Source organism: Mustela erminea, chromosome 9 (genome assembly GCF_009829155.1).
Source record: "Mustela erminea isolate mMusErm1 chromosome 9, mMusErm1.Pri, whole genome shotgun sequence".
Taxonomy (NCBI): domain Eukaryota; kingdom Metazoa; phylum Chordata; class Mammalia; order Carnivora; family Mustelidae; genus Mustela; species Mustela erminea.
The window spans coordinates 32,082,725-32,106,806 of NC_045622.1; the positions used below are offsets into that span (position 1 = coordinate 32,082,725).

The 24,082-nt window shown below is 36.0% G+C and overlaps 1 protein-coding gene across 2 annotated transcripts in view; it reads right to left on the reverse strand.

The window, feature by feature from the left end:
• CNTN5 (contactin 5) overlaps positions 1-24,082 on the reverse strand; it is a 1,363,702-nt gene that overhangs the window by 425,531 nt on the left and 914,089 nt on the right. The window lies entirely within an intron of this gene.

Consider the following 24,082-nt stretch of genomic DNA (forward strand, 5'->3'; position numbering starts at 1 on the left):
ATATATAGGGAACCAGAAAAGACTCCAAATAGCCTAAGGAATGTTGAAAAAGAAAACCAAAGCTGGAGGCATCACAATGCCTGACTTCAAGATATATTACAAAATTGTAATCAACAATACATCATGGTACCAGCACAAAAACAGGCACATGGACCAGTGGAACAGAATAGAGAATCCAGAAATGGACACTCAACTCTATGGCCCACTAATCTTCAACAAAGTAGGAAAGAGTATCCAATGGAAAAACAACAGTCTCTTCAATAAATAGTGCTGGGAAAAATGGACAGCCATATGTAGAAGAATGAAAGTGTACAATTTTATTACTCCATAAATAAAGATAACTCAAAATGGAAGAAAGACCTCAAAGTAAGATAGAAAGCCATCAAAATCCTAGAGGAGAACATAGACAGCAACCACTTTGACTTTGGACACAGCAACTTCTTTCTAGACACATCTCCTAAAGCAAGGGAAACAAAAGCAAAAACAAACTAATGGGACTTCCTCAAGACAAAAAGCTTCTACAGAGCAAAGGAAATAGTCAGCAAAACTAAAAGGCAACCTATGGAATGGGAGAAAATATTTTCAAATGACATATCAGATAAGGGGATGATATCCAAGATCTATAAAGAACTTATGAAATGCAACACCTAAGAACAAATAATCCACTCAAAAAATAGGCAGAAGACATGAACAGACATTTCTCCAAATATTTACAAATGGCCCAAAAAAACATGAAAAAATGTTCCAAGTCTCTTGGCATCAGGGAAATATAAATCAGAACCACAATGAGATACTACCTCCCACCAGTCAGAATGACTAAAATTAGTGACTATTAAACAACAAATGTTGGCATGGATGCAAACTAAGAGGGACTCTCTTACATTGTTGGTGGGAATACAAGCTGGTACAGCCACTGTGGAAAACAGTATAGAAGTTCCTCAGGACATTAAAAATAGAGCTACCCTATGATCCAGCAATTACACTACTAGGTATTTACCTCAAAGATACAAATGTAGTGATCTAAAGGGACACCTGTACCCCAGTGTACATAGTAGCAATGTCCACAATAGTCAGACTTCAGAAACAGCTGAGATATCCTTCAACAGATGAATGGGTAAAGAAGATATGACATATACGTATATGTATATGTGTATGTGTGTGTGTGTCTGTGTGTGTGTGTATATATGTGTGTGTATATAATGGAATATTACCCAGTCATCTGAAAAGATGAATACTTATCATTTACTTAGATGTGGATGGAACTGGAAGGTGTTATGCTGAACAAAATAGGACAATCAGACAAAGACAATTATCATATGCTTTCCCTTACATGGGGAGTATAAGAAATAAGGCAGAGGACTGTAGGGGAAGGGAGGGAAGGCAGAATGGGAAGTCATCAGAGAGGGAGAAAAACCATGAGTGACTCTTCACTATAGGAAACAAACAGGTTTGCTGGAGGGGAAACAGGTAGGGGGATGGTGTAATAGGGTGAGGGACATTAAGGAGGGCACGTGATGTGATGAGCAGTGGGTGTTATATATCTGATAACTTATTGAATACTAAATCTGAAGCTAATGATATACTGTCAGTTGGCCAGTTGAATTTAAATTAAAAAGAAAAAGAAAAAAATTATGGTTGTGGTTACATAACTTTATTCTTAAAGCTCATTGAACGTACACAAAATCAAATATGTTAATTATACATTATACATTATACATCTAAAATAACCCATATTTAGTAAGTGATATAAAAAGTATTGATTCAACTGTTTCAATTAAGAACATTAATTAAAATTCTTAAATGAAGATACTTTCTATTTATTTATTTTTCTTTTTTTAAATTAAATTTTATTTTTTTCAGTGCTCCGAGATTCATTGTGCTCCATGCAATATGTGCCCTCCTTAATATCCACCACAAGGCTTACCCATCCCCCCTATCATCCTCCCTTCCAAAACCCTCAGTTTGTTCCTCAGGTTCCACTGTACACTTTCCTGTAGTAAGATTTATATTAAGTATTATAACATCACAAAATCACTACATTCTTTTTCTGAAAATAAAATAATAAACAATGTTAATGTTAATCTTCTTTAAAATGCAGAAATGAGGTATTAAAGATGGGTGTGTTTGACTAGCCTTTTAAACTGGTTTAAGAATGTTAATTAGCTATATATATTGAGCACCTGATACATTTAAGATGGTGTAAGCAGACTTATAAAAGTTACAAAGAAGAACTGCTTCAGCAGACCGTATGAAGTAGGAAAGATACAGAAATGACTGTCATACAGTGGAGTGTGTGATAGGAATTAGACAAGAGGAAAACTTGTTTGTAGGCATTTAGGAATACTGATAAGGGAAAGGGGGAGAGAAAACTGAACCTTTTTTTACTTAGTTGATTATAAAAAAAAAAAAAATGAATTAGGTATCATCACCATTAGAATCATCACCATAATCACCAAGTTATGGAATATTTACTAGGCAGAAGTTAATATGTTTAGCATAGTACATGTTATCTCATACATGTAGAATTTCAAAAATGAAGAATTATGGTAAGAGCAGACTGTGTAACTTCTCCAAGGTCACACTATAGGTAGATAACAGAGTTGAATCTTTCTAACCCTAGGACACAAAATTTACTTATGCCATATATATGTATAATGAATCCATCAAGAGCCAAAACATTTCCTGTTTGGACTGAGAAGCTATTTTGAATTATCTTTCTATCATGTGCAATCGGAAAGTGCTAAATAATGTACATTTTTCCCTGCCTCCATCTCAATATAGATATTGTAAAAAGAGGGAAGGGTCACAAAGAATTAGAGGGAAAGTGGCATTACCAAGAGAACCTCTTAAGAAAAATAGGCCTGGGAAGATAATTTTGGTTTTCTATCTGCTTCTCTGTGGACAGTGAGCTAGAAATAAAGTTTACATTTTTAAATAGCTGGAAAAAAATGAAAAGATGAATGAAAAGTATATGGATTTCAAATGTTGTAATAATACAGCATAAATAATGCTTCATTATAACACAGATGTTCCCATTCATTCTGTATTATATATGGCTACTTTTATGCTACAGAGGCAGAATTGAGTAGCTATGACAGAGATTACATGACCCACAAATTTAAAAAAAAATTACCATTTGGCTATTTACAGAAAAAGTTTCCTTACCCCTGATTGACAAGATTGTACTTAGTTTAGTGAGATAAATACATTATGGACAAATAATAGTAAGATTTTTTCAGAGAAAAAAACAAAAGATTGGACTTTGGCATTGTTGCCTCTCTTATTAATCAATCTTCATCTAAAGCCAGCACCTGCTTTTTGTTTTCTTAGCTCTTCTTTCTTGAATATATGTGATGGTTGTCCATTACTCTCAAAGATCTATTGTATTATTTAATTACCTGAGGAGAAGTTTTGGAAAAATACTAGCAATATATTATATTATTTAAAAATATTATCTAAGTTCAGGACTCTTTTCCTACTATTTTCAAGGGTAGAAAATGAGGGTAGGGTAAGTTTTATTCCTTACATTCTGAACCAACATTCTAGGAAATAAATAACTAGGATTCACAGCCAACTATCTGACTCCATTATGTGTTTCTTTTTACCATCTTCCCTTATTGACTCAGAGTCAATGAGGAGGTAAAATTTCTCTGGTACATTACAGCATATTAAAAAAGGGAATATTCTTTTTTTTTTTTTTTTAATATGAGGCCTTTTAATTTATAAGCTCATCAGTCCAATCTAATATGGTTGCATTTAATCACACTAATTTGACAAAATGCTACTGCCCTGCCCAGATCAAAAGAGTAAACAGCTTGCTGTCCTGACCCACTGTTTTTTACACTCTTCTATGTGGAGTATCTCATAAAGAGGGAAAAAAAATAGACTATTTTAAAAAGTTGGGAATATGTAGCCAAATCCAATTAAACAACTATGCATAATTAAATAAATCCAATGTGCTCTATGTAGAAATCTCAAAGAAATATAGGAAGCAAAAAAAAAAAAGGTTATTGCAATATTCTAAATCTTTTTTTCTACTGTGCCTAAATATTCTAAAACAAATTCCAGCTTGAAGTGTTTGCTTTGTGATATTTAGCTTTTCATGTACAAAATTTGTCAGATACAATTAAAAAGCACACTGAGTTTTCCTTTCCAGTGACATCTAGAGTACACATTACAACAAAATCAGGTCAAGCAGGAAAATAAAAAAGGAGGATACTTTAAAACATACTTGTGGACATTTTAAGGAAATGTTGATATACATTTGTTGATAACCACCGAGTTCAGAAACTGTCAAATTACAAGTTAAAACTCATAAACAATGGTTCACCAGATAGCATAGTTTGGGTTAAAACGGCCTTTTTCTGGGTAATTTAAGGTTATAAAATTGGTGAGTTTTTTTTCTTTTTCTTTTTCTTTTTTTTTAATGATTTATTTGAGAGAAAGTGCACAGTGGAGGGAGGGGCAGAGGGAGAGAATCTTCAAGCAGACTCCCTACTGAGTGTGGAACCTGACTCATGAGATCATGACCTAAGCAAGGGTTGAGATCTTAACCTACTGAGCCACCCAGGGGCTCCAAATTTGTGTTTTTTGTTTCTTTTTGTTTTGTTTTTGTTGTTGTTTTTTTTTATTTACATAGGAAAAGATGCATAATAAAAAATAAAAAATTTCTTATTTCTCTGTCATTTCATTCAATGTACTTATAATCTTACCGTTCTGTTTGGTTTCTAAACAATTGTGGAGATAGAGACATGGTAAAAGTATTAAAATTTCTAGGGGAGGGAAGGAGTCAAGATGGCAGAGAAGTAGCAGACTGAGACTACATCAGCTAGCAGGAGACCAGCTAGATAGTTTATCTAAAGAGTGCAAACACCTACAAATCCATTGACAGATCGAAGTGAAGAACAACAATTCTAGAAACAGAAAAACAACCACTTTCTGAAAGGTAGGACTGGCGGAGAAGTGAATCCAAAGCGACGGGAAGATAGACCCCGGAGGGAGGGGCCGACTCCCGGCAAGTGGCGAAGCAACAGAGCACAAAATCAGGACCTTTAAAAGTCTGTTCCACTGAGGGACATTGCTCCAGATGCTAAACCAGGGTGAAGCCCACGCAGGGTCAGAGTGGCCTCAGATCCCGCAGGGTCACAGAAGGATTGGGGGTGTCTGAGAGTCACAGAGATTACAAGTATTTGAATGGGGAAGCCTGCTACAAAGACAGAGCTGAGAGTGAACTCAGCTCAGGTTTACCTTGAACCGGTCGCAGGCTCCGTGAGCTCGGAGCGCCGCTGGAGGTCAGGCAGATGGGAGTTATTGGGCGATGTTCTCTGAGGGCGCACTGAGGAGGGGGGCCCCAGGCTCTCGGCTCCTCCCGGCCTGAGACCAGGAGACCGCCATTTGTATTCCTGTCCTCCAGAACTCCATGGAAAGTGCTCAGGGAATAAAAGCTCCTGAAAGCAAACCCGAGCAAATAACGCTGGCCGGCCCCTGTTAAGGGCGGTGCAATTCCGCCTGGGGCAAAGACACTTGAGAATCACTACAGCAGGCCTCTCCCCCAGAAGATCAACAAGAAATCCAGCCAAGACCAAGTTCACCTACCAAGGAGTGCAGTTTCAATACCAAGGAGAGCAGCAGAATTCCAGAGGAAGAGAAAGCAAAGCACGGAACTCACGGCTTTCTCCCTATGATTCTTTAGTCTTGCAGTTAATTTAATTTTTTTTTCTTTTTCATTTTTTAAATTTTTTTATTATTTTTTCTCTTCTGCTAAAATTTTTTTTAACTTTTAGCTTTTTCATTTTAACGTTTGTTAACTAGTTTATCTAATATATATATATATTTCTTTTTTATACTTTTCTTTATTCGTTTTCTTTTTCTTTTTCTTTTTCTTTTTTTTTCTTTCTTTCTTTCTTAAGCTCTTTTTATCACCTTTCTCCCCTCTCACAATTTGGGATCTCTTCTGATTTGGTCAAAGCATATTTTCCTGGGGTTGTTGCCACCCTTTTAGTATTTTACTTGCTCCTTCATATACTCTTATCTGGACAAAATGACAAGGCGGAAAAATTCACCACAAAAAAAAAGAACAAGAGTCAGTACCGAAGGCTAGGGACCTAATCAATACAGACATTGGTAATATGTCAGATCTAGAGTTCAGAATGACAATTCTCAATGTTCTAGCCAGGCTCGAAAAAGGCATGGAAGATATTAGAGAAACCCTCTCGGGAGATAGAAAAGCCCTTTCTGGAGAAATAAAAGAACTAAAATCTAACCAAGTTGAAATCGAAAAAGCTATTAATGAGGTGCAATCAAAAATGGAGGATCTCACTGCTAGAATAAATGAGGCAGAAGAAAGAATTAGCGATATAGAAGACCAAATGAAAGAGAATAAAGAAGCTGAGCAAAAGAGGGACAAACAGCTACTGGACCATGAGGGGAGAATTGGAGAGATAAGTGACACCATAAAACAAAACAACATTAGAATAATTGGGATTCCAGAAGAAGAAGAAAGAGAGAGGGGAGCAGAAGGTATACTGGAGAGAATTATTGGAGAGAACTTCCCCAATATGGCAAAGGGAACAAGCATCAAAATACAGGAGGTGCAGAGAATGCCCCTCAAAATCAATAAGAATAGGCCCACACCCCGTCACCTAATAGTAAAATTTACAATTCTTAGTGACAAAGAGAAAATCCTGAAAGCAGCCCGGGAAAAGAAGTCTGTAACATACAATGGTAAAAATATTAGATTGGCAGCTGACTTATCCACAGAGACCTGGCAGGCCAGAAAGAGCTAGCATGATATATTCAGAGCACTAAACGAGAAAAACATCCGGCCAAGAATACTATATCCAGCTAGGCTATCATTGAAAATAGAAGGAGAGATTAAAAGCTTCCAGGAAAAACAAAAACTGAAAGAATTTGCAAACACCAAACCAGCTCTACTGGAAATATTGAAAGGGGTCCTCTAAGCAAAGAGAGAGGCTACAAGTGGTAGATCAGAAAGGAACAGAGACCATATACAGTAACAGTCAGCTTAAAGGCAATACAATAAGTCAAGCAGAGAGAGTCAATTATCATATGGTTTCACTTATTTGTGGAGCATAACAAATAGCATGGAGGACATGGGGACTTAGAGTGGAGAAGGGAGTTGGGGGAAATTGGAAGGGGAGGTGAACCATGAGAGACTGTGGACTCTGAAAAACAATCTGAGGGTTTTGAAGGGACGGGGGGTGGGCGGTTGGGGTACCAGGTGGTGGGTATTATAGAGGACACGGATTGCATGGAGCACGGGGTGTGGTGCAAAAATAATGAATACTGTTATGCTGGAAATAAAAAAAAAAAAAAAGGCAATACAATGGCACTAAATTCATATCTCTCAATAGTTACCCTGAATGTTAATTGGCTAAATGCCCCAATCAAAAGACACAGGGCATCAGAATGTATAAAAAAACAAAACCCATCTATATGTTGCCTACAAGAAACTCATTTTAAGCCTGAAGACACCTCCAGATTTAAACTGAGGAGGTGGAAAAGAATTTACCATACTAATGGACATCAGAAGAAAGCAGGGGTGGCAATCCTTATATCAGATCAATTAGATTTTAAGCTAAAGACTATAATAAGAGATGAGGAAGGACACTACATCATACTCAAAGGTCTGTCCAACAGGAAAATCTAACAATTTTAAATATCGATGCCCCCAACGTGGGAGCAGCCAACTATATAAATCAATTAATAACAAAATCAAAGAAACACATCAACAATAATACAATAATAGTAGGGGACTTTAACACTCCTCTCACCGAAATGAACAGGTCATCCAAGCAAAAAATCAACAAGGAAATAAAGGACTTAAATGACACACTGGACCAGATGGACATCACAGATATATTCAGAACATTTCATCCCAAAGCAACAGAATACACATTCTTCTCTAGTGCACATGGAACATTCTCCAGAATAGATCACATCCTCAGTCCTAAATCAGGACTGAACCGGTATCAAAAGATTGGGATCATTGCCTGCATATTTTCAGACCACAATGCTCTGAAGCTAGAACTCAACCACAAGAGGAAGTTTGGAAAGAACCCAAATACTTGGAGACTAAACAGCATCCTTCTAAAGAATGAATGGGTCAACCAGGAAATTAAAGAAGAATTGAAAAAGTTCATGGAAACAAATGATAATGAAAACACAACAGTTCAAAATCTGTGGGACACAACAAAGGCAGTCCTGAGAGGTAAATATATAGCGGTACAAGCCTTTCTCAAGAAACAAGAAAGGTCTCAGGTACACAACCTAACCCTATACCTAAAGGAGCTGGAGAAAGAACAAGAAAGAAACCCTGAACCCAGCAGGAGAAGAGAAATCATAAAGAGCAGAAATCAATGAAATAGAAACCAAAAAGAACAATAGAACAAATCAATGAAACTAGGAGCTGGTTCTTTGAAAGAATTAATAAAATTGATAAACCCCTGGCCAGACTTATCAAAAAGAAAAGAGAAAGGACCCAAATAAATAAAATCATGAATGAAAGAGGAGAGATCACAACTAACACCAAAGAAATACAAACAATTATAAGAACATACTATGAGCAACTCTACGCCAACAAATTTGACAATCTGGAAGAAATGGATGCATTTCTAGAAACATATAAACTATCACAACTAAACCAGGAAGAAATAGGAAGCCTGAACAGACCCATAACCAGTAAGGAGATTGAAACTGTCATTAAAAATCTCCAAAGAAACAAAAGCCCAGGGCCAGACGGCTTCCCGGGGAATTCTACCAAACATTTAAAGAAATAATGCCTACTCTCCTGAAACTGTTCCAAAAAATAGAAATGGAAGGAAAACTTCCAAACTCATTTTATGAGGCCAGTATCACCTTGATCCCAAAGCCAGACAAGAATCCCATCAAAAAAGAGAGCTATAGACCAATACCCTTGATGAACACAGATGCAAAAATTCTCACCAAAATACTAGCCAATAGGATTCAACAATACATTAAAAGGATTATTCACCATGACCAAGTGGGATTTATTCCAGGTCTGCAAGGTTGGTTCAACATCCACAAATCAATCAATGTGATATGACACATCAATAAAAGAAAGAACAAGAACCATATGATACTCTCAATAGATGCTGAAAAAGCATTTGACAAAGTACAGCATCACTTCCTGATGAAAACTCTTCAAAGTGTAGGGATAGAGGGCACATACCTCAATATTATCAAAGCCATTTATGAAAAACCCATCGCAAATATCATTCTCAATGGAGAAAAACTGAAAGCTTTTCCGCTAAGGTCAGGAACACGACAGGGATGTCCATTATCACCACTGCTATTCAACATAGTACTAGAAGTCCTAGCCTCAGCAATCACACAACAAAAGGAAACTAAAGGCATCCAAATCAGCAAAGAAGTCAAACTATCACTCTTTGCAGATGATATGATACTATATGTGGAAAACCCAAAAGACTCCACTCCAAAACTGCTAGAACTTGTCCAGGAATTCAGTAAAGTGTCAGGATATAAAATCAATGCACAGAAATCAGTTGCATTTCTCTACACCAACAACAAGACAGAAGAAAGAAAAATTAAGGAGTCAATCCCATTTACAATTGTACCCAAAACCATAAGATACCTAGGAATAAACCTAACCAAAGAGGCACAGAATCTATACTCATGAAAGAAATTGAGGAAGACACAAAGAAATGGGAAAATGTTCCATGCTCCTGGATTGGAAGAATAAATATTGTTAAAATGTCTATGCTACCTAAAGCAATCTACACATTTAATGCAATTCCTGTCAACGTACCATCCATCTTTTTCAAAGAAATGGAACAAATAATCCCAAAATTTATATGGAACCAGAAAAGACCTCAAATACCCAAAGGAATAGTGAAAAAGGAAGCCAAAGTTGGTGGCATCACAATTCCGGACTTCAAGCTCTATTACAAAGCTGTCATCATCAAGACAGCATGGTACTGGCACAAAAACAGACACATAGATCAATGGAACAGATAGAAAGCCCAGACATAGACCCTCAACTCTATGGTCAACTAATCTTCGACAAAGCAGGAAAGATTGTCCAGTGGAAAAAAGACAGCCTCTTCAATAAATGTTGTTGGGAAAATTGGACAGCCATATGCAGAAAAATGAATTTGGACCATTTCCTTACACCACACAGGAAAATGGACTCCAAATGGATGAAGGACCTCAATGTGAGAAAGGACTCCATCAAAATCCTTGCGGAGAACACAGGCAGCAACCTCTTCGACCTCAGCCGCAGCAACATCTTCCTAGGAACATCACCAAAGGTGAGGGAAGCAAGGGCAAAAATGAACTATTGGGATTTTATCAAGATCAAAAGCTTTTGCACAGCAAAGGAAACAGTTAATAATACCAAAAGACAACTGAGAGAATGGCAGAAGATATTTGCAAACGACATATCAGATAAAGGACTAGTGTCCAAAATCTATAAAGAACTTAACAAACTCAACACCCAAAGAACAAATAATCCAATCAAGAAATGGGCAGAGGACATGAACAGACATTTCTGCAAAGAAGACATCCAGATGGTCCACAGACACATGGAAAAGTGCTCCATATCACTCGGCATCAGGAAAATACAAATCAAAACCACAATGAGATATCACCTCACACCAGTCAGAATGGCTAAAATTAACAAGTCAGGAAATGACAGATGCTGGTGAGGATGAAGAGAAAGCGGAACCCTCCTGCCCTGTTAGTGGGAATGCAAGCTGGTGCAACCACTGTGGAAAAGAGCAGGAGGTTCCTCAAAAAGTTGAAAATAGAACTGCCCTATGATCCAGCAATTGCACTACTGGGTATTTACCCTAAAGATACAAACGTAGTGATCTGAAGGGGCATGTGCACCCGAATGTTTATAGCAGCAATGTCCACAATAGCCAAACTATGGAAAGGACCTAGATGTCCATCAACAGGTGAATGGATAAAGAAGGTGTGGTATATATACACAATGGAATACTATGCAGCCATTAAAAGAAATGAAATCTTGCCATTTGCGACAACGTGGATGGAACTAAAGCGTATCATACTTATCGAAATAAGTCAAGTGGAGAAAGACAACCATCATATGATCTCCCTGATATGAGGAAGTGGTGATGCAACATGGGGGCTTAAGGGGTTAGCAGAAGAATAAATGAAACAAGATGGCATTGGGAGAGAGACAAACCATAAGTGACTCTTAATCTCACAAAACAAACTGAGGGTTGCTGGGTGGGGGGGTTGGGAGAAGGGGATGGGGTTATGGACATTGGGGAGGGTATGTGCTTTGGTGAGTGCTATGAAGTGTGTAAACCTGGCGATTCACAGACCTGTACCCCTGGGGATAAAAATATATTATATGTTTATAAAAAATTAAAAAAAAATTTCTAGGGGGCCTGGGTGACTCAGTTAGTTATGAGCCTGCCTTCAACTCAGGTCCTGATCTCAGGGTCCTGAGATTGAGCACCCTATCAGGCTCCCTGTTCATCAGGGAGTCTGTTTCTCCCTTTCCCTTTCCTTCTGCCCTCATTCATGCTCACACTCACTGTCTCTCTCTCAAATAAATAAAATATTTAAAAATATTTAAATTTCTACATATACATAATTTACATTCATATGTTATTTGTATACTTGATTTTGGCAGTATGGAATATTTAATTCGGTTAACAATTTGGCCAAGTCAATAAAAACAATTGATGAAATTACTTATTCATTTAAATTGACGTAATAAATATATTAACCAGTGGCATCTGTGCACAAAAAACAGGAATTTTCAATAAAATTTCAGAATGATGTTGTGGAAAGACTTTATGGTACGGTCAAAAGGACACTAGGCTTGGAATTACACAGGTCTGAATCTCTGGCATTTTATTTAATAGATGCAAAACTTTAGACAAGTTTCTCTCTGAGCATAATATCCCCATTTGTAAAATAAAAAAAATAATAATAAAGTTAAAAGCAGAGATGAAGATTAAATAAGATACTATATGGAGACTCTAAAATATCAGGTTTCGTATCCTAACAAGTTGGATGACCCTAAGCAGAACTTAACAATAAAGTTCTCTGTGTCCAAATAATGTAACTGAAGTCTACTTGATTACAAGATTTATTTTTAGGGAAGAAAAATGATAATCACATAACAATAAGGACAAATTATTTTTAAATTAGTTACAATCCTTTCATTTTTAGCACTGAAACTATCTTTTTCCATTTTGCCAATCTCCTTTTGATCAGTTATTCATAACAAATTAGAATATGACAATAACATATTGCAAAGTAAAACTGCACATCTTATAAAATTATGGATTTCATGAAGTTAATAAAGGCAAATTTGGAAAATGGCTCCATTCATTAGAACTTGGTTACTAGGGGCACCTGGGTGGCTCAGTGGGTTAAAGCCTCTGCCTTCGGCTCAGGTCATGATCTCAGGGTCCTGGGATCAAGCCCTGCATCGGGCTCTCTGCTCAGCAGGGAGCCTGCTTCCTTCTCTCTCTCTGCCTGCCTCTCTGCCTACTTGTGATCTCTGTCTGTCAAATAAATAAATAAAATCTTAAAAAAAAAAAAAAAAGAACTTGGTTACTAATAAATGAAGCTCTGATGAATGGACCAGAAACTGTAAGAATATGGGTCAAAACATATAGTGATTTGAAATAAAATAATTAAGAGAGGTCTTGAGAAAATTGTTGAACTCCTCAAATATTTTGAAACAATTACTTTTTAATAATTACTCTTCATGATCTTGGAAAAAGAGTGCCCCAAACACTTCTTGGGTAATTGCAGTTATTACAAAATTTTAAAGTTATGATACAGATTTTATAATGTAAAATATATTTTATAAGAAAAAATATCAACCAAAATATTTTATTTTCACCTTTGTTAAATTTTTGTTCCCATTTTATATAAATTGGCTCTAAGGGAATAATTTCTGGTACCAACTATCCTAAGATAAAGAGGCCACCTGAAGATAGCAAGATGCCTGGTGCTCTTTTACTTTATTGTCAAACTTCATTTCTCCTTTCAGTGATCTCTTTTCCATCTTAAACCCTCATATTAACATTTCCTAGTGCCATTTATTCTAAGTTGCCTTTTGTCAGTTTGATGTCAACTAATCCCTCACAACTGGTGATTAATGTTAGCAGATAATGACTTAAGATGTCACTTCTCTCACAGAATTTGCATTTTAAAGAGTATTCTTTAAGACTGATCTTCAGGACAAAATTGAATTTAATATTCTCTATCCACCAAGCATTGGGCTTTACATACACTATCCCTTAATTTTCTGAACAATCCTGTGAGGTAGTTTTATTATTCCTTCCTTACAGTAAGATAAGGCTTAATTTGGGGTATCTGGGTAGCTTACTTGGTTAAGTGTCTGACTCTTGGGTCCTGAGATCAAGCCCTGCATTGGGCTCTGTGTTCAGTCCAGAGTCTGCTTGAGATTCTCTCTCCTTCTCCCTTTGCCTCCTGTCCCTCCCCCTTTTTTTTGCTCCCTAAAATAAGTAAGAAAATAAAATCTATAATAAAAAAAAAGTAAGACTTCATTTAACAACAAAAAAAGCCAATAGTAAATATCAGAACTTGGATGGGAATTCCTGGCTGTCTAAGTCTAAATCCCAAATGAAATAGTATGGTTAGTATACTATTTGGAAGCAGACATTATCTAGTATTTCTTCATCACACTGTATAAAGGGGCATCTATTTGAACTCTCTGAATTTATTTAGAGATGATTCCATAATGGATTTGAGGCTGGTGAACCTACTGTTTTAAGTTAGGGTGAGGTAAAAATATATTCAACCTAGAGAAAACAAAAATCCTTTCTTTTTTTCTTTAATAGAAAAAGGTCTCAGCTGAAATGTTAACAGGTCTGACAGGAGAACTGAAGGGTTCTTTATCTCTATCCTAACCAATACTTCAGGCCCATGGGAATTGAGGGGTTCCTAAGGTTTAGCATCTGTGGACAGGATCTGGGCCCTTAGTCCTTCAGTGTCTATTGCTGTGTGAGCATTTTCCCAAATTGAATAAGTTATGTTACATAGAGCTTACAATCAGAAAATGTTAAAGGGACAACCAAGTACAGTATGCTCCTGTGTTTGCTGCATGCTCAGACATAGGGTTTTCTATAGCTCATTTACTTTCTAAATGCAGCTATATTCTCTGATGACTCAAAACACATAGTATGCAGAAATGAAATACTTTTAGTCTGTAAATCTTTACATAATACCTTAATACACTTTCCTTGATGCTTCCTATGTAATCAATTATATGGTTTTATTCTCCTTTACTTTGAGACCCAGTTCAGCATTAGTATTTCCCACGAGTGACATGTGATTGAAGGATTAGTGGTAGAGGGACATGGAGAACATGTTTGAGAGAACTGAACCTGTGTCCATGGTTTTAAATTTTGAGAAAGTCAGATATATCAATGATTGGGGATGTGTTTTTCCTGGGACTCCATCCCACATAACTTTACAAAATCACCAAGGCAAAATGATACTAGGCTAGTAGAATTGAGAATAAGCTAGGGGTCTAGGCAGCAGAAATTGAAAAACTTTTTTTCTTACATTTCATGCTTTACCTCTGGCTATAAGTGACTTTATGTACTCTGGTGTTTATCCTTTTGAATGTAAAGACCATTGGGACAAGGTTTATAAATTTTATGCTCTTTTTATACTTTGTCTCAGGATCTATTAGAAGTCTCTGAAAATAATAGAGATGCCAAATAAAGATTCTGGCTATCTTTTCTTGAGGATAAATTCCTCTTTTTCACAACCATAGAGCCCCTAGTGTTCCTGGGCATCTAGAAGATGCACTAAACTTTGAAGCATCTAGATCTTGTATGTTTGAGAACCATAACAATATAATCCTTAAATATTCAATAATTCTTTTGCATCTAAGCAGTTAATCCTTAAAAAAAGTTGGAGCTAAAAAATGTAAACTGTAGATGTTAACAATTTTAATGTAGATCTGAGATCTGCATAATTTAACACACAAGTGCACAAATTCTGCCAGTAATTGACAGCTATATAAACTGGTTGGTATCATAAAAACAAAACAAGTGGTTTTCTTTTTTTACACAGGAAGAATAATATATAATGTTCACATTATAAACAGTCTCCCTGAGAGAACCCAAACAATCTTTTGATTACTTAGATGACTATTCTGATTATTATTAAAATTATAGTCTCCTGACTAGATGACTTAGATGACTATTCTGATTATTATTAAAATTATAGTCTCCTGACTAGATCCATTTCTTAGACTTCAGATTCATATCCCATTTCTGTTGTATCTATAAGTAACTAACACTTCATATATCCAGAACTCAACTAATCCTATTCTAACAAACCAACCTTCTTTTCTAGTTGATAGGAAATAGTTACAGAGCCACAAATCAAGTTCATATTTTTCTTCAAATTCCATTTGACTAATGAATGAATGGATCGATTAGTCACCACGAGCAAAAATATTTAAGGTGATCGAAATGATTTTAAGTAGGGATATTAAGATTTAACGTATAATTGCTAAATAACACAAATAAAATATGTAATTTTGAAATCAGTAGAAGGGAAAAATACAATTAATTTCTACCCCTTTAACTAAAGAGATAGTGAGGTTGAAAATATGGCAAATAAGGCATAGAAAAAGCAAGGTAACTAGTACAGAATAAGATGATAGAAACAGATACAAATAGGCTAAACTCATAAATTAAAAGACAGTAAGCACTCAATAAACATTTGTTGAATGAAAACATTACTACAATTTTGATATAATACAATGAGCATTATTTTTGAGAGCTTGATAATTCCATGTTTAAAGAAAAAGTCTTATTTGTATTCAAGCTGTGAAGGTTTTAGTATAGCTTTAACCAAAATGTATTTTATATGGTATGACATGTATCAAAGATTGAAATCCTGGCTCCATCATTTACTAAGTATAAGAGCTTAAGTAGGGGCGCCTGGGTGGGTTAAAGCCTCTGCCTTCAGCTTAGGTCATGATCCCAGGGTTCTGGGATTGAGCCCTGCACCAGGCTTTCTGCTCAACAGGGAGCCTGCTTCCCCCTCTCTCTCTGCCTGCCTCTTTGCCTACTTGTGATATCTGTCTGTCAAATAAATAAATAAAATCTTTTAAAAAAAGAGCTTAAGTACTTCACTTAATCTTTCTGAAGCTTAGATTTATCATCAGTACAACAAGAATGACAATAATCTCCAATTCAGATGCTTTGTAAGGATTAGATATTATAGTAAATGTGAAAATATAATTGTATTGTAGAGTAGTAGACATCTATTTTTTACTAAAGCCTAATACTTCATATAAGAACTTTAAGTCCCATTTCAGTGTAAGTTTCTGAGATAACTTAATGCACATAACATGAAGAAACCATATTTAAAGTATTAATTACTGTTTTATTTAATTAAAAGTATCTATGGAGATAACCTCTAAGCCATAAAATAAGTCTGTATTTGGTTATAGATTTTATGAGGCTTATTTCATTTTCATCCTTTTATTCTACAATATAACCTTGATTTTCAAAATTACTAAACTGTCAGAGATTTTTCATCTTTTTTTTTTTTTTTTTTTTTTTTTTTCTGGCAACCAAAATCTTCTTGCCTAGAAAAAAGATATTTCCTAATAGATGAATAACTACGTCAGTATCCAGTCAAGTTGTTTTCATTTACAGATACTACCAACAGGAGTTAAAATTGTTCTCTTGGAAATTAAACAGGGTTATTTTGCAAAAAGTCAAACCTAGCTTTCACTTTTATTCACACAAAAAATGTGCATTGTACATCCATTTGAAGTAATGAGAAAATGGATCTTTGGACTATTTCTGAATAGTACTTAATCTTCTGTGATATATAATTGTTTATAATTTTATGTAGTACTGAATTATAGAAGTTGCTATACTTTGAAATAGTAATATTTGAATCAAATGGGATATTAAGTGGCCCAAATATCTGTAATAAATATGGGTTGTGATAAACTAATATCAGGAGGCTGATAGGAACTGTCTAAAGCCCTGCAAAGTTTAGCTAATAGACTCAGCACATTTATTCAGTTATTTTAGATGAGTTTAATAAGTATCTACTGTTAGGTGTATTAAAATTTGTACCCTTAAAGTACATATAATCTACTACGGCAAAAAAAAATATTAGTAAACTTTTACTTCCAATACATATTTCACTTAATAAAATTCTGATAAAATTGTTGGGAGATAAGATGACAGAGTAGTAGGAGGACCCTGGGCTTGACTCATCTCTTGAACACAGCTGGGTAACTATCAAGACATTTTGAATACCCAATAAATCAATCTGAGAATTAACAGAACAAAGTGCACAAAAGGAAAGCATTTCCCTAAAGACACTGACTGGGGAAACAAGAAGAGTTGATTTTTGTGAGATTTTACAACAAGCAGGGCTCAAACACTAGAATTTTAGAGGTCTGAGTTGTGGCTTGTATGGAGCAGATGGGTGCTGCAGTGCTCCTGTGGAGAAGGAGGGAAGATAGCTTAGTAGTTGATAGGATGATCTGGGGATCCCCTAGGATGCACTGGGAGAAATAGTTCCCCCTTCTTGGAGTGCATCTGGTAGAGACAGCATTGCCTTTCCAGGGACAAAAGAGCTGGCAGGAACCATTACCATTTCCTGCCCCTCAGTATGGGTGCAGAGACACCTGATAAGGGCAGCTGAAGTAGACACTGGCTTTTTGCTCAGTGATAGTCCAAAATCCACCCCTTCTGTGACTGCCCTCCTGGGACAAACCTGTGTCTGTCCTGACATGGCAAGATCCTCCTCCAGAAGACCAGCATGGGTCCCCAGCAAGTCAGGTCCCTAACATTTGGGTTTTAAAATAGCCAACATGCCTAGGATAGAACACAGGTGCACTGCACTGCCAGGTGGTCAGAGAACCCAGATAAAGTCATGGTAAAGACAATATCTGAGGGAAGCCTAAGACACACATATTGTTCACTTTTCTTAGAGGTTTCCTGGACAGTGGTGGGTACAAACTCTTCTCTCTGAGATAAAGGAGGGGGCTGGCACAAGTTCTCTCCCTTGTCCCTCACCATAAGCTGGCTTCTGTGAGCAGTACAGTGTCAACACTGATGGCCTAAACCCCTTACAACAACACCTGTACCCTTTGCACTCTGCAGGTGCTGCTTTTCTGGGGCAGGTGTGCCTAAGAATCAGAGCAGCAGGCCTCTCCCACAGAAGACCAACAGAAACTCCCACCACATGCATCATATCTACCGACCATAGAGTTCTGCAAAGTTTTGGTTCTAGTGGAAAGAGTAGTGGGTCTTTTTCAGCAAGCAGATCAGAGCACATCTGGTTAAAACTCACCACACTCTGGCGAAGGTCCAAACACTCCCCACTGCAGGTAAAGAGAAACTCTGCAGAAGACTGACCTAAGAGAAAGAGCAGACAAAACACAACAGCAGAGAACACACAGCATACTCCAGAGAAACTTCCTGAAGCGCCAGGCGCGGAACAATATATGTACTCTACTTTATAAAGCCACTACTCTCAGGAGCATGAAATACAACAAGTTTTCCTAACACACAGGAGAGACAGACCTAGACAAAATGCCAAGATGGAGGAATTCACCCCAAAAGAAAGAACAAGTAAAGGTCATAGCTAGGGATCTATCAAAACAAATATAAGTAATATGCTTGATCCAGAATTTAAAGCAATAATCATAAGGATACTAACTGGTATTGAGAAAAGCATAGAAGACACTAGGGAGTCCCTTACGACAGAGATAAAAACAAACAAACAAACCTAAGAACTAGTCAGGCTAAAATAAAACATGTTATGACCAAGATATGAAACTGACTAGATGTAATGACTATAAGGATGGAAAAGACAGAGAAATGAATAGGTGATATAGAATATAAAATTATGGGAAAAAATGAAGCTGAAAAGAGAGGGAAAGAAACATAATGGATCACAAATGTAGACTTAGGATACTCAGCAACTCCATAAAGTACAATAAAATTCATGTCATTTGAGTCCCAGAGACTCTGAGAAAAAGGGGAAGAAGGTTTACTAGAGAAAATTATAGCCAAAACTTTCCTAGTCTGAGGAAAGATACAGACATTCGGATCCAGAAGGCACAGAGAACTCCCATTAAAATCAACAGAAGCGGATCAACACAAAGACTTAGTATAGTCAAATTTGCAAAACTTAGAGATAAAGAAAAAAATCCTAAAAGGAACAAGAGAAAAGAAATCCCTAGCTTACAAGAGAAGACCCATAAAGCTAGCTGTAGTTCTCTTCACAGAAACTTGGCAGGTCAGAAGAGTATGGCATGATATATTCAGAGTGCTGAATGGGAAACATCTGCAGAGTACTCTATCCAGCAAGGCCATCATTCAGAGTAGAAAGAGAGATAAAGAATGTCCAAGACAAACAAAAACTAAAGGAGTTTGTGACCATTAAACCAGCCCTGCAAGAAATATCAAAGGGGACTCTTTGGGATAGAAATCCAACAGTAAAAAGACTAGAAAGGAACAGAGAAAACTTCCAGAAATAATGATTTAACAAGTATTACAATGGCAGGGGTGTCTGGGTGGCTCAGTTGGTTAACTGTCTATATATAAATATATGGAAACAAAAGAAAATGAAAACACATTGGTCCAAAACCATTGGGATTCAGCAAAAGCAGTCATAAGAGGGAGGTATTTAAACAATACAGTTCTACTTCAAGAAGCAATACATATCTCAAATATGCAACCTAATCTTATACCTAAAGGAACAAGAAAGAGAACAAAAAATGAAGCCTAAAGCAAGTAAAGAAAGGAAAATAAAAAGATTAGAGCAGAAATAAATTATATAGGAACAGAAAAACAAACAAACAAAAACAATAAATCAATGAAACGAGGAGCTGATTCTTTGAATTAATTGATAGTCCACTAGACAGAATTATCAAAAAGAAAAGAGAAAGGATCCAAATAAAACTACAAAAGAAAAAGGAGAAATCAGCACAGACATACAATAATTAAAAGAGAATATTATTAAAAATTATATGTCACCAAATTGGACAACCTGGAAGAAATGAATATTTTCATAGAAACAATAAACTAGCAAAACTTAAACAGGAAGAAAGAGAGAAGTTGAAAAGATTGATAAACAGCAGAGAAATTGAATCAATAATAAAAAATTCTCCCAATAAACAAAACTCCAGGGTCAAATGGCTTCACTGGGGAATTCTACCTAACATTTAGAGAAGAGTTAATACCTATTCTTCTCAAACAGTTCAAAAAAATAGAAATGGAAGGTAAACTTCCAAACTCATTATATGAGGCCAGCATAACCTTGTTTCAAAACCGGACGAAGACCACGCTAAAAAAAAAAGAGAGCTGCAAGCCAATGTCCCTAATGAACATGGACGCAAAACTTCTCAGTAAAATACTAGCAAATCGAATCTAACTGTACATTAAAAGAATCATTCACCAGGGCCAAATGGGATTCATTCATGGCTTTCAAGGGTAGTTCAATATTTGCAACTCAATCAATGTGACACACCACATTAATTAAAGAAAGCATAAATACCATATGACCTCTCAATAGATGCAGAAAAAGTATCGGATAAAGTACAGCATCCATTTGATAAAAGCTCTCCACAAAGTCTGGATAGAGGGAACATATTTCAACAACATAGAGGCCATTTATGAAAAACCCACAGCTAAAATAAGACGACTTGAAGGAGGAATAAATGAGAGCTTTTCCTTTTAAGTTAGGAAACAAGTTGGGAACAAGAACAAGTCTTCTTCCTTAAATTGTTATTTAACATGGTACTGGAAGTGCTAGCCTCAGCAATCAGACAACAATAACAACAACAAAAATAAAATAAAATATACTCATATTGGCAAGGAAGAAGTCAAACTTTCATTTTTTTTTTTTTTTAAATTTCTCTCGGTCTCTGTCTGTCTTGGTCTCTCTTCCCTCCTCCCACACCCATTTTCCCTCTCTTCCTGAATACATCTTGGCTGGTTGTACTTTGTCAAGCTGACATGGAAGAGCCTGATGGCTCTTGGCATATCGTAGATGAATAAATACCAAGGATGAAAGAGAAGGCAAACTTTCATTATTTTTAGACGGCATGATACTATATGTGGAAATCTCCAAAGATTCCAACCAAAAAACTACTAGAACTGATACACAGATTCAGTAAAGTAGCAGGATACAAACTCAATGTACAGAAATCTGTTGCATTTCTATGCACCAATAATGAATCAGCAGAAAGAGAAATCAAGAAATCAATCCATTTACAACTGTACCAAAAACCATAAGATGCTTAGGAGTAAGCCTAACCAAAGAGATAAAAGATCTATACTCTGAAAACTAAAGAAATTGATGAGAAAGCCAAGAAATGGAAAACATCCCATGCTCCTAGATTGGAAGAACCAACATTGTTAAAACGTCTATACTACCCAAAGCAATCTACACATTTAATGCAATACTTACCTAAATATCACCAGCATTTTCCACAGAGCTAGAACAAATAATCCTAAAATTTATATGGAATCACAAAAGACCCAAATAGCCAAAGCAACCTTGAAAAAGAAGAGCAAACCTGGAGGCATCACAATTCCAGACTTCAAATTCTATTACAAAGCTGTAGTGATCAAGACAATATGGTACTGGCACAATAATAGAGGTATACGTCAATAGAACATAACAGGAAACCCAGAAATGGACCCACACCTATATGGCCAATTAATCTTCAACAAAGCAAGAAAGTATATCCAATGGTTAAAAGACAGTCTTTTTTACAAATGGTGTTGGGAAAACTGGACAGCAACATGCAAAAGAATGAAATTAGACCACATTTTACACTATATACAAAAAATAAATTCAAAATGGATTAAAGACCAGGAAACAGGAAAGTGAGACAGGAAACCATTAAAATTCTAGGGGAAAACACAGGCAGTAACCTCTTTGACATTAGCCTTAGAATCATCTTACTAGATGTGTCTCCTGAGGCAGAGAAACAAACACAAAAATATATATTTGGTACTTCATCAAGATAACACCTTCTGCACAGTGAAGCAAGCAATCAACAAAACTAAAAGGTAAACTTTGAAGTGGGGGAAGATATTTCCAAATGACAAATCTGATAAAGGGTTAGTATCTAAAATATATAAAGAACTTATAAAAGTCAACATTCAAAAAACAAATAACCTTGTTATAAAATAGAAGACACAAAAGAGGTATTTTTTCTAAGAAGACATACAAATATCTGACAGACACATGAAAAAATGCTCAACATCACTTGGCATCAGGGAAATGCAAATTAAAACCACAATGAGATATTACCTCACAATAGTTAGAATGGCTAAAATTAACAAGTCAAGAAACAACAAATGTTGGCAAAGTTGGGGAGAAAGGGCAAAGTTCTTACATTGTTGGTGAGAACACAAACTGGTACAGCTAGTCTTGAAAACAGTATGTAGATTCCTCAAAAAGATAAAAATAGATCTATCCTCTGACTAGGTACTACTAGGTATTTATCCAAAGGATACAAACATAGAGATTCAAAAGGGCAATTAGAGCAGCAATGTCCATATTAGCCAATCTATGGAAAGAGCCCAGATGTCTATCAACAGAGGAATGGATAAAGATGTGGTGTACATACACAGTGGACTATTACTCAGCCATCAAAAAAGAAATCTTGCCATTTACAATGAGGTGAATGGAGCTAGAGTGTGTTATGTTAAGTGAAATAAGTCTTTCAGAGAAAGAAAATTATCAAATGACTTCAGTCATATATGAAATTTAAGAAACGAAACAGATAAAATAGGGGTAAGGGAGGGAAAAAAATAAGAAAAAATCAGAAAGGGAGACAAATGACAAGGGACTCTTAACTATAAGAAACAAACTGAGAGTTGCTGGAGGGAAGGTGGGTGGGGGAAAGGTATAAATGGGTGATGGGCATTAAGGAGGGCACATGATGTAATGAGCATTGGGTGTTATATGCAACCAATGAATCACTAAACTCTACCTCTGAAGCTAATAATACCCTATATGTTCATTAATTGATTTTAAATTAAAAAAAAAGAATCATTGTATATATTGGAATGGAATTAAGGGCATACTACTCAGCCATAAAAGAGAATGAACCCTTGCCATTTGCAATGACATGGTTGGAACTAGAATGTAAAATAATTCAGTCAGAGAAAGATTTCACTCATATGTGGAATCTAAAAAAGAAATAAGTGAACATAGGAAAAAAAAACAGACAAACCATGAATAGACTCTTAACTATAGAGCTGAGGATGGCTGGAGGGGAGGTAAGGGATGTGCTATATGGGTAATGGAGATTAAGGAAGGCATAAGTTGTGGTGAGCCCTGGGTGTTTTATGTAAGTGATGAATCACTAAATTCTACTCCTGAAATGAATATTACACTATATGTTAACTGACTGGAATTTAAATAAAAACTTGAAATAAAAAATAAATTAAATTATGATAAAATAAAGTATTAAGATAATTATGATTTGAAATAAAAGTAAAAAAAAAGAGTGAGGAACAAATTAGCATTAAGTATCAGTTAAGTAGGTATGATAAAAATGGTCTACATGACTATTTGGATGAGACAGAAATTTGGGTCTGAGATTTTATGTATCAGGTTATATACTCATTTCACAATATATGACCTTATTCCACCAAAAAGAAGGCTGTTGTTGAGATCATAATAGGTATCAGTTTACATACTCAAACTCTAAGCTTCTTTCATTGATTAAGCCCTGGCTTTTTCTTTCTATACTTAACCTTGCCTCTTCAGCAATAATTTTTTTACTTGACTTTCCTGAGACATTTTCAAAGTTCTTTTTTTTTTTTTTTAAAGATTTTATTTATTTGGCAGACAGAGATCACAAGTAGACAGAGAGGCAGGCAGAGAGAAAGAAGGAAGAAGGCTCCCTGCTGAGCAGAGAGTCCGATGTGGGGCTCGATCCCAGGACCCTGGAATCATGACCTGAGCTGAAGGTAGAGGGCTTAACCCACTGAGCCACCCCGGCGCCCCCAGAGTTCTTTTAATTGACCAAGTAAGGCACTAGAAT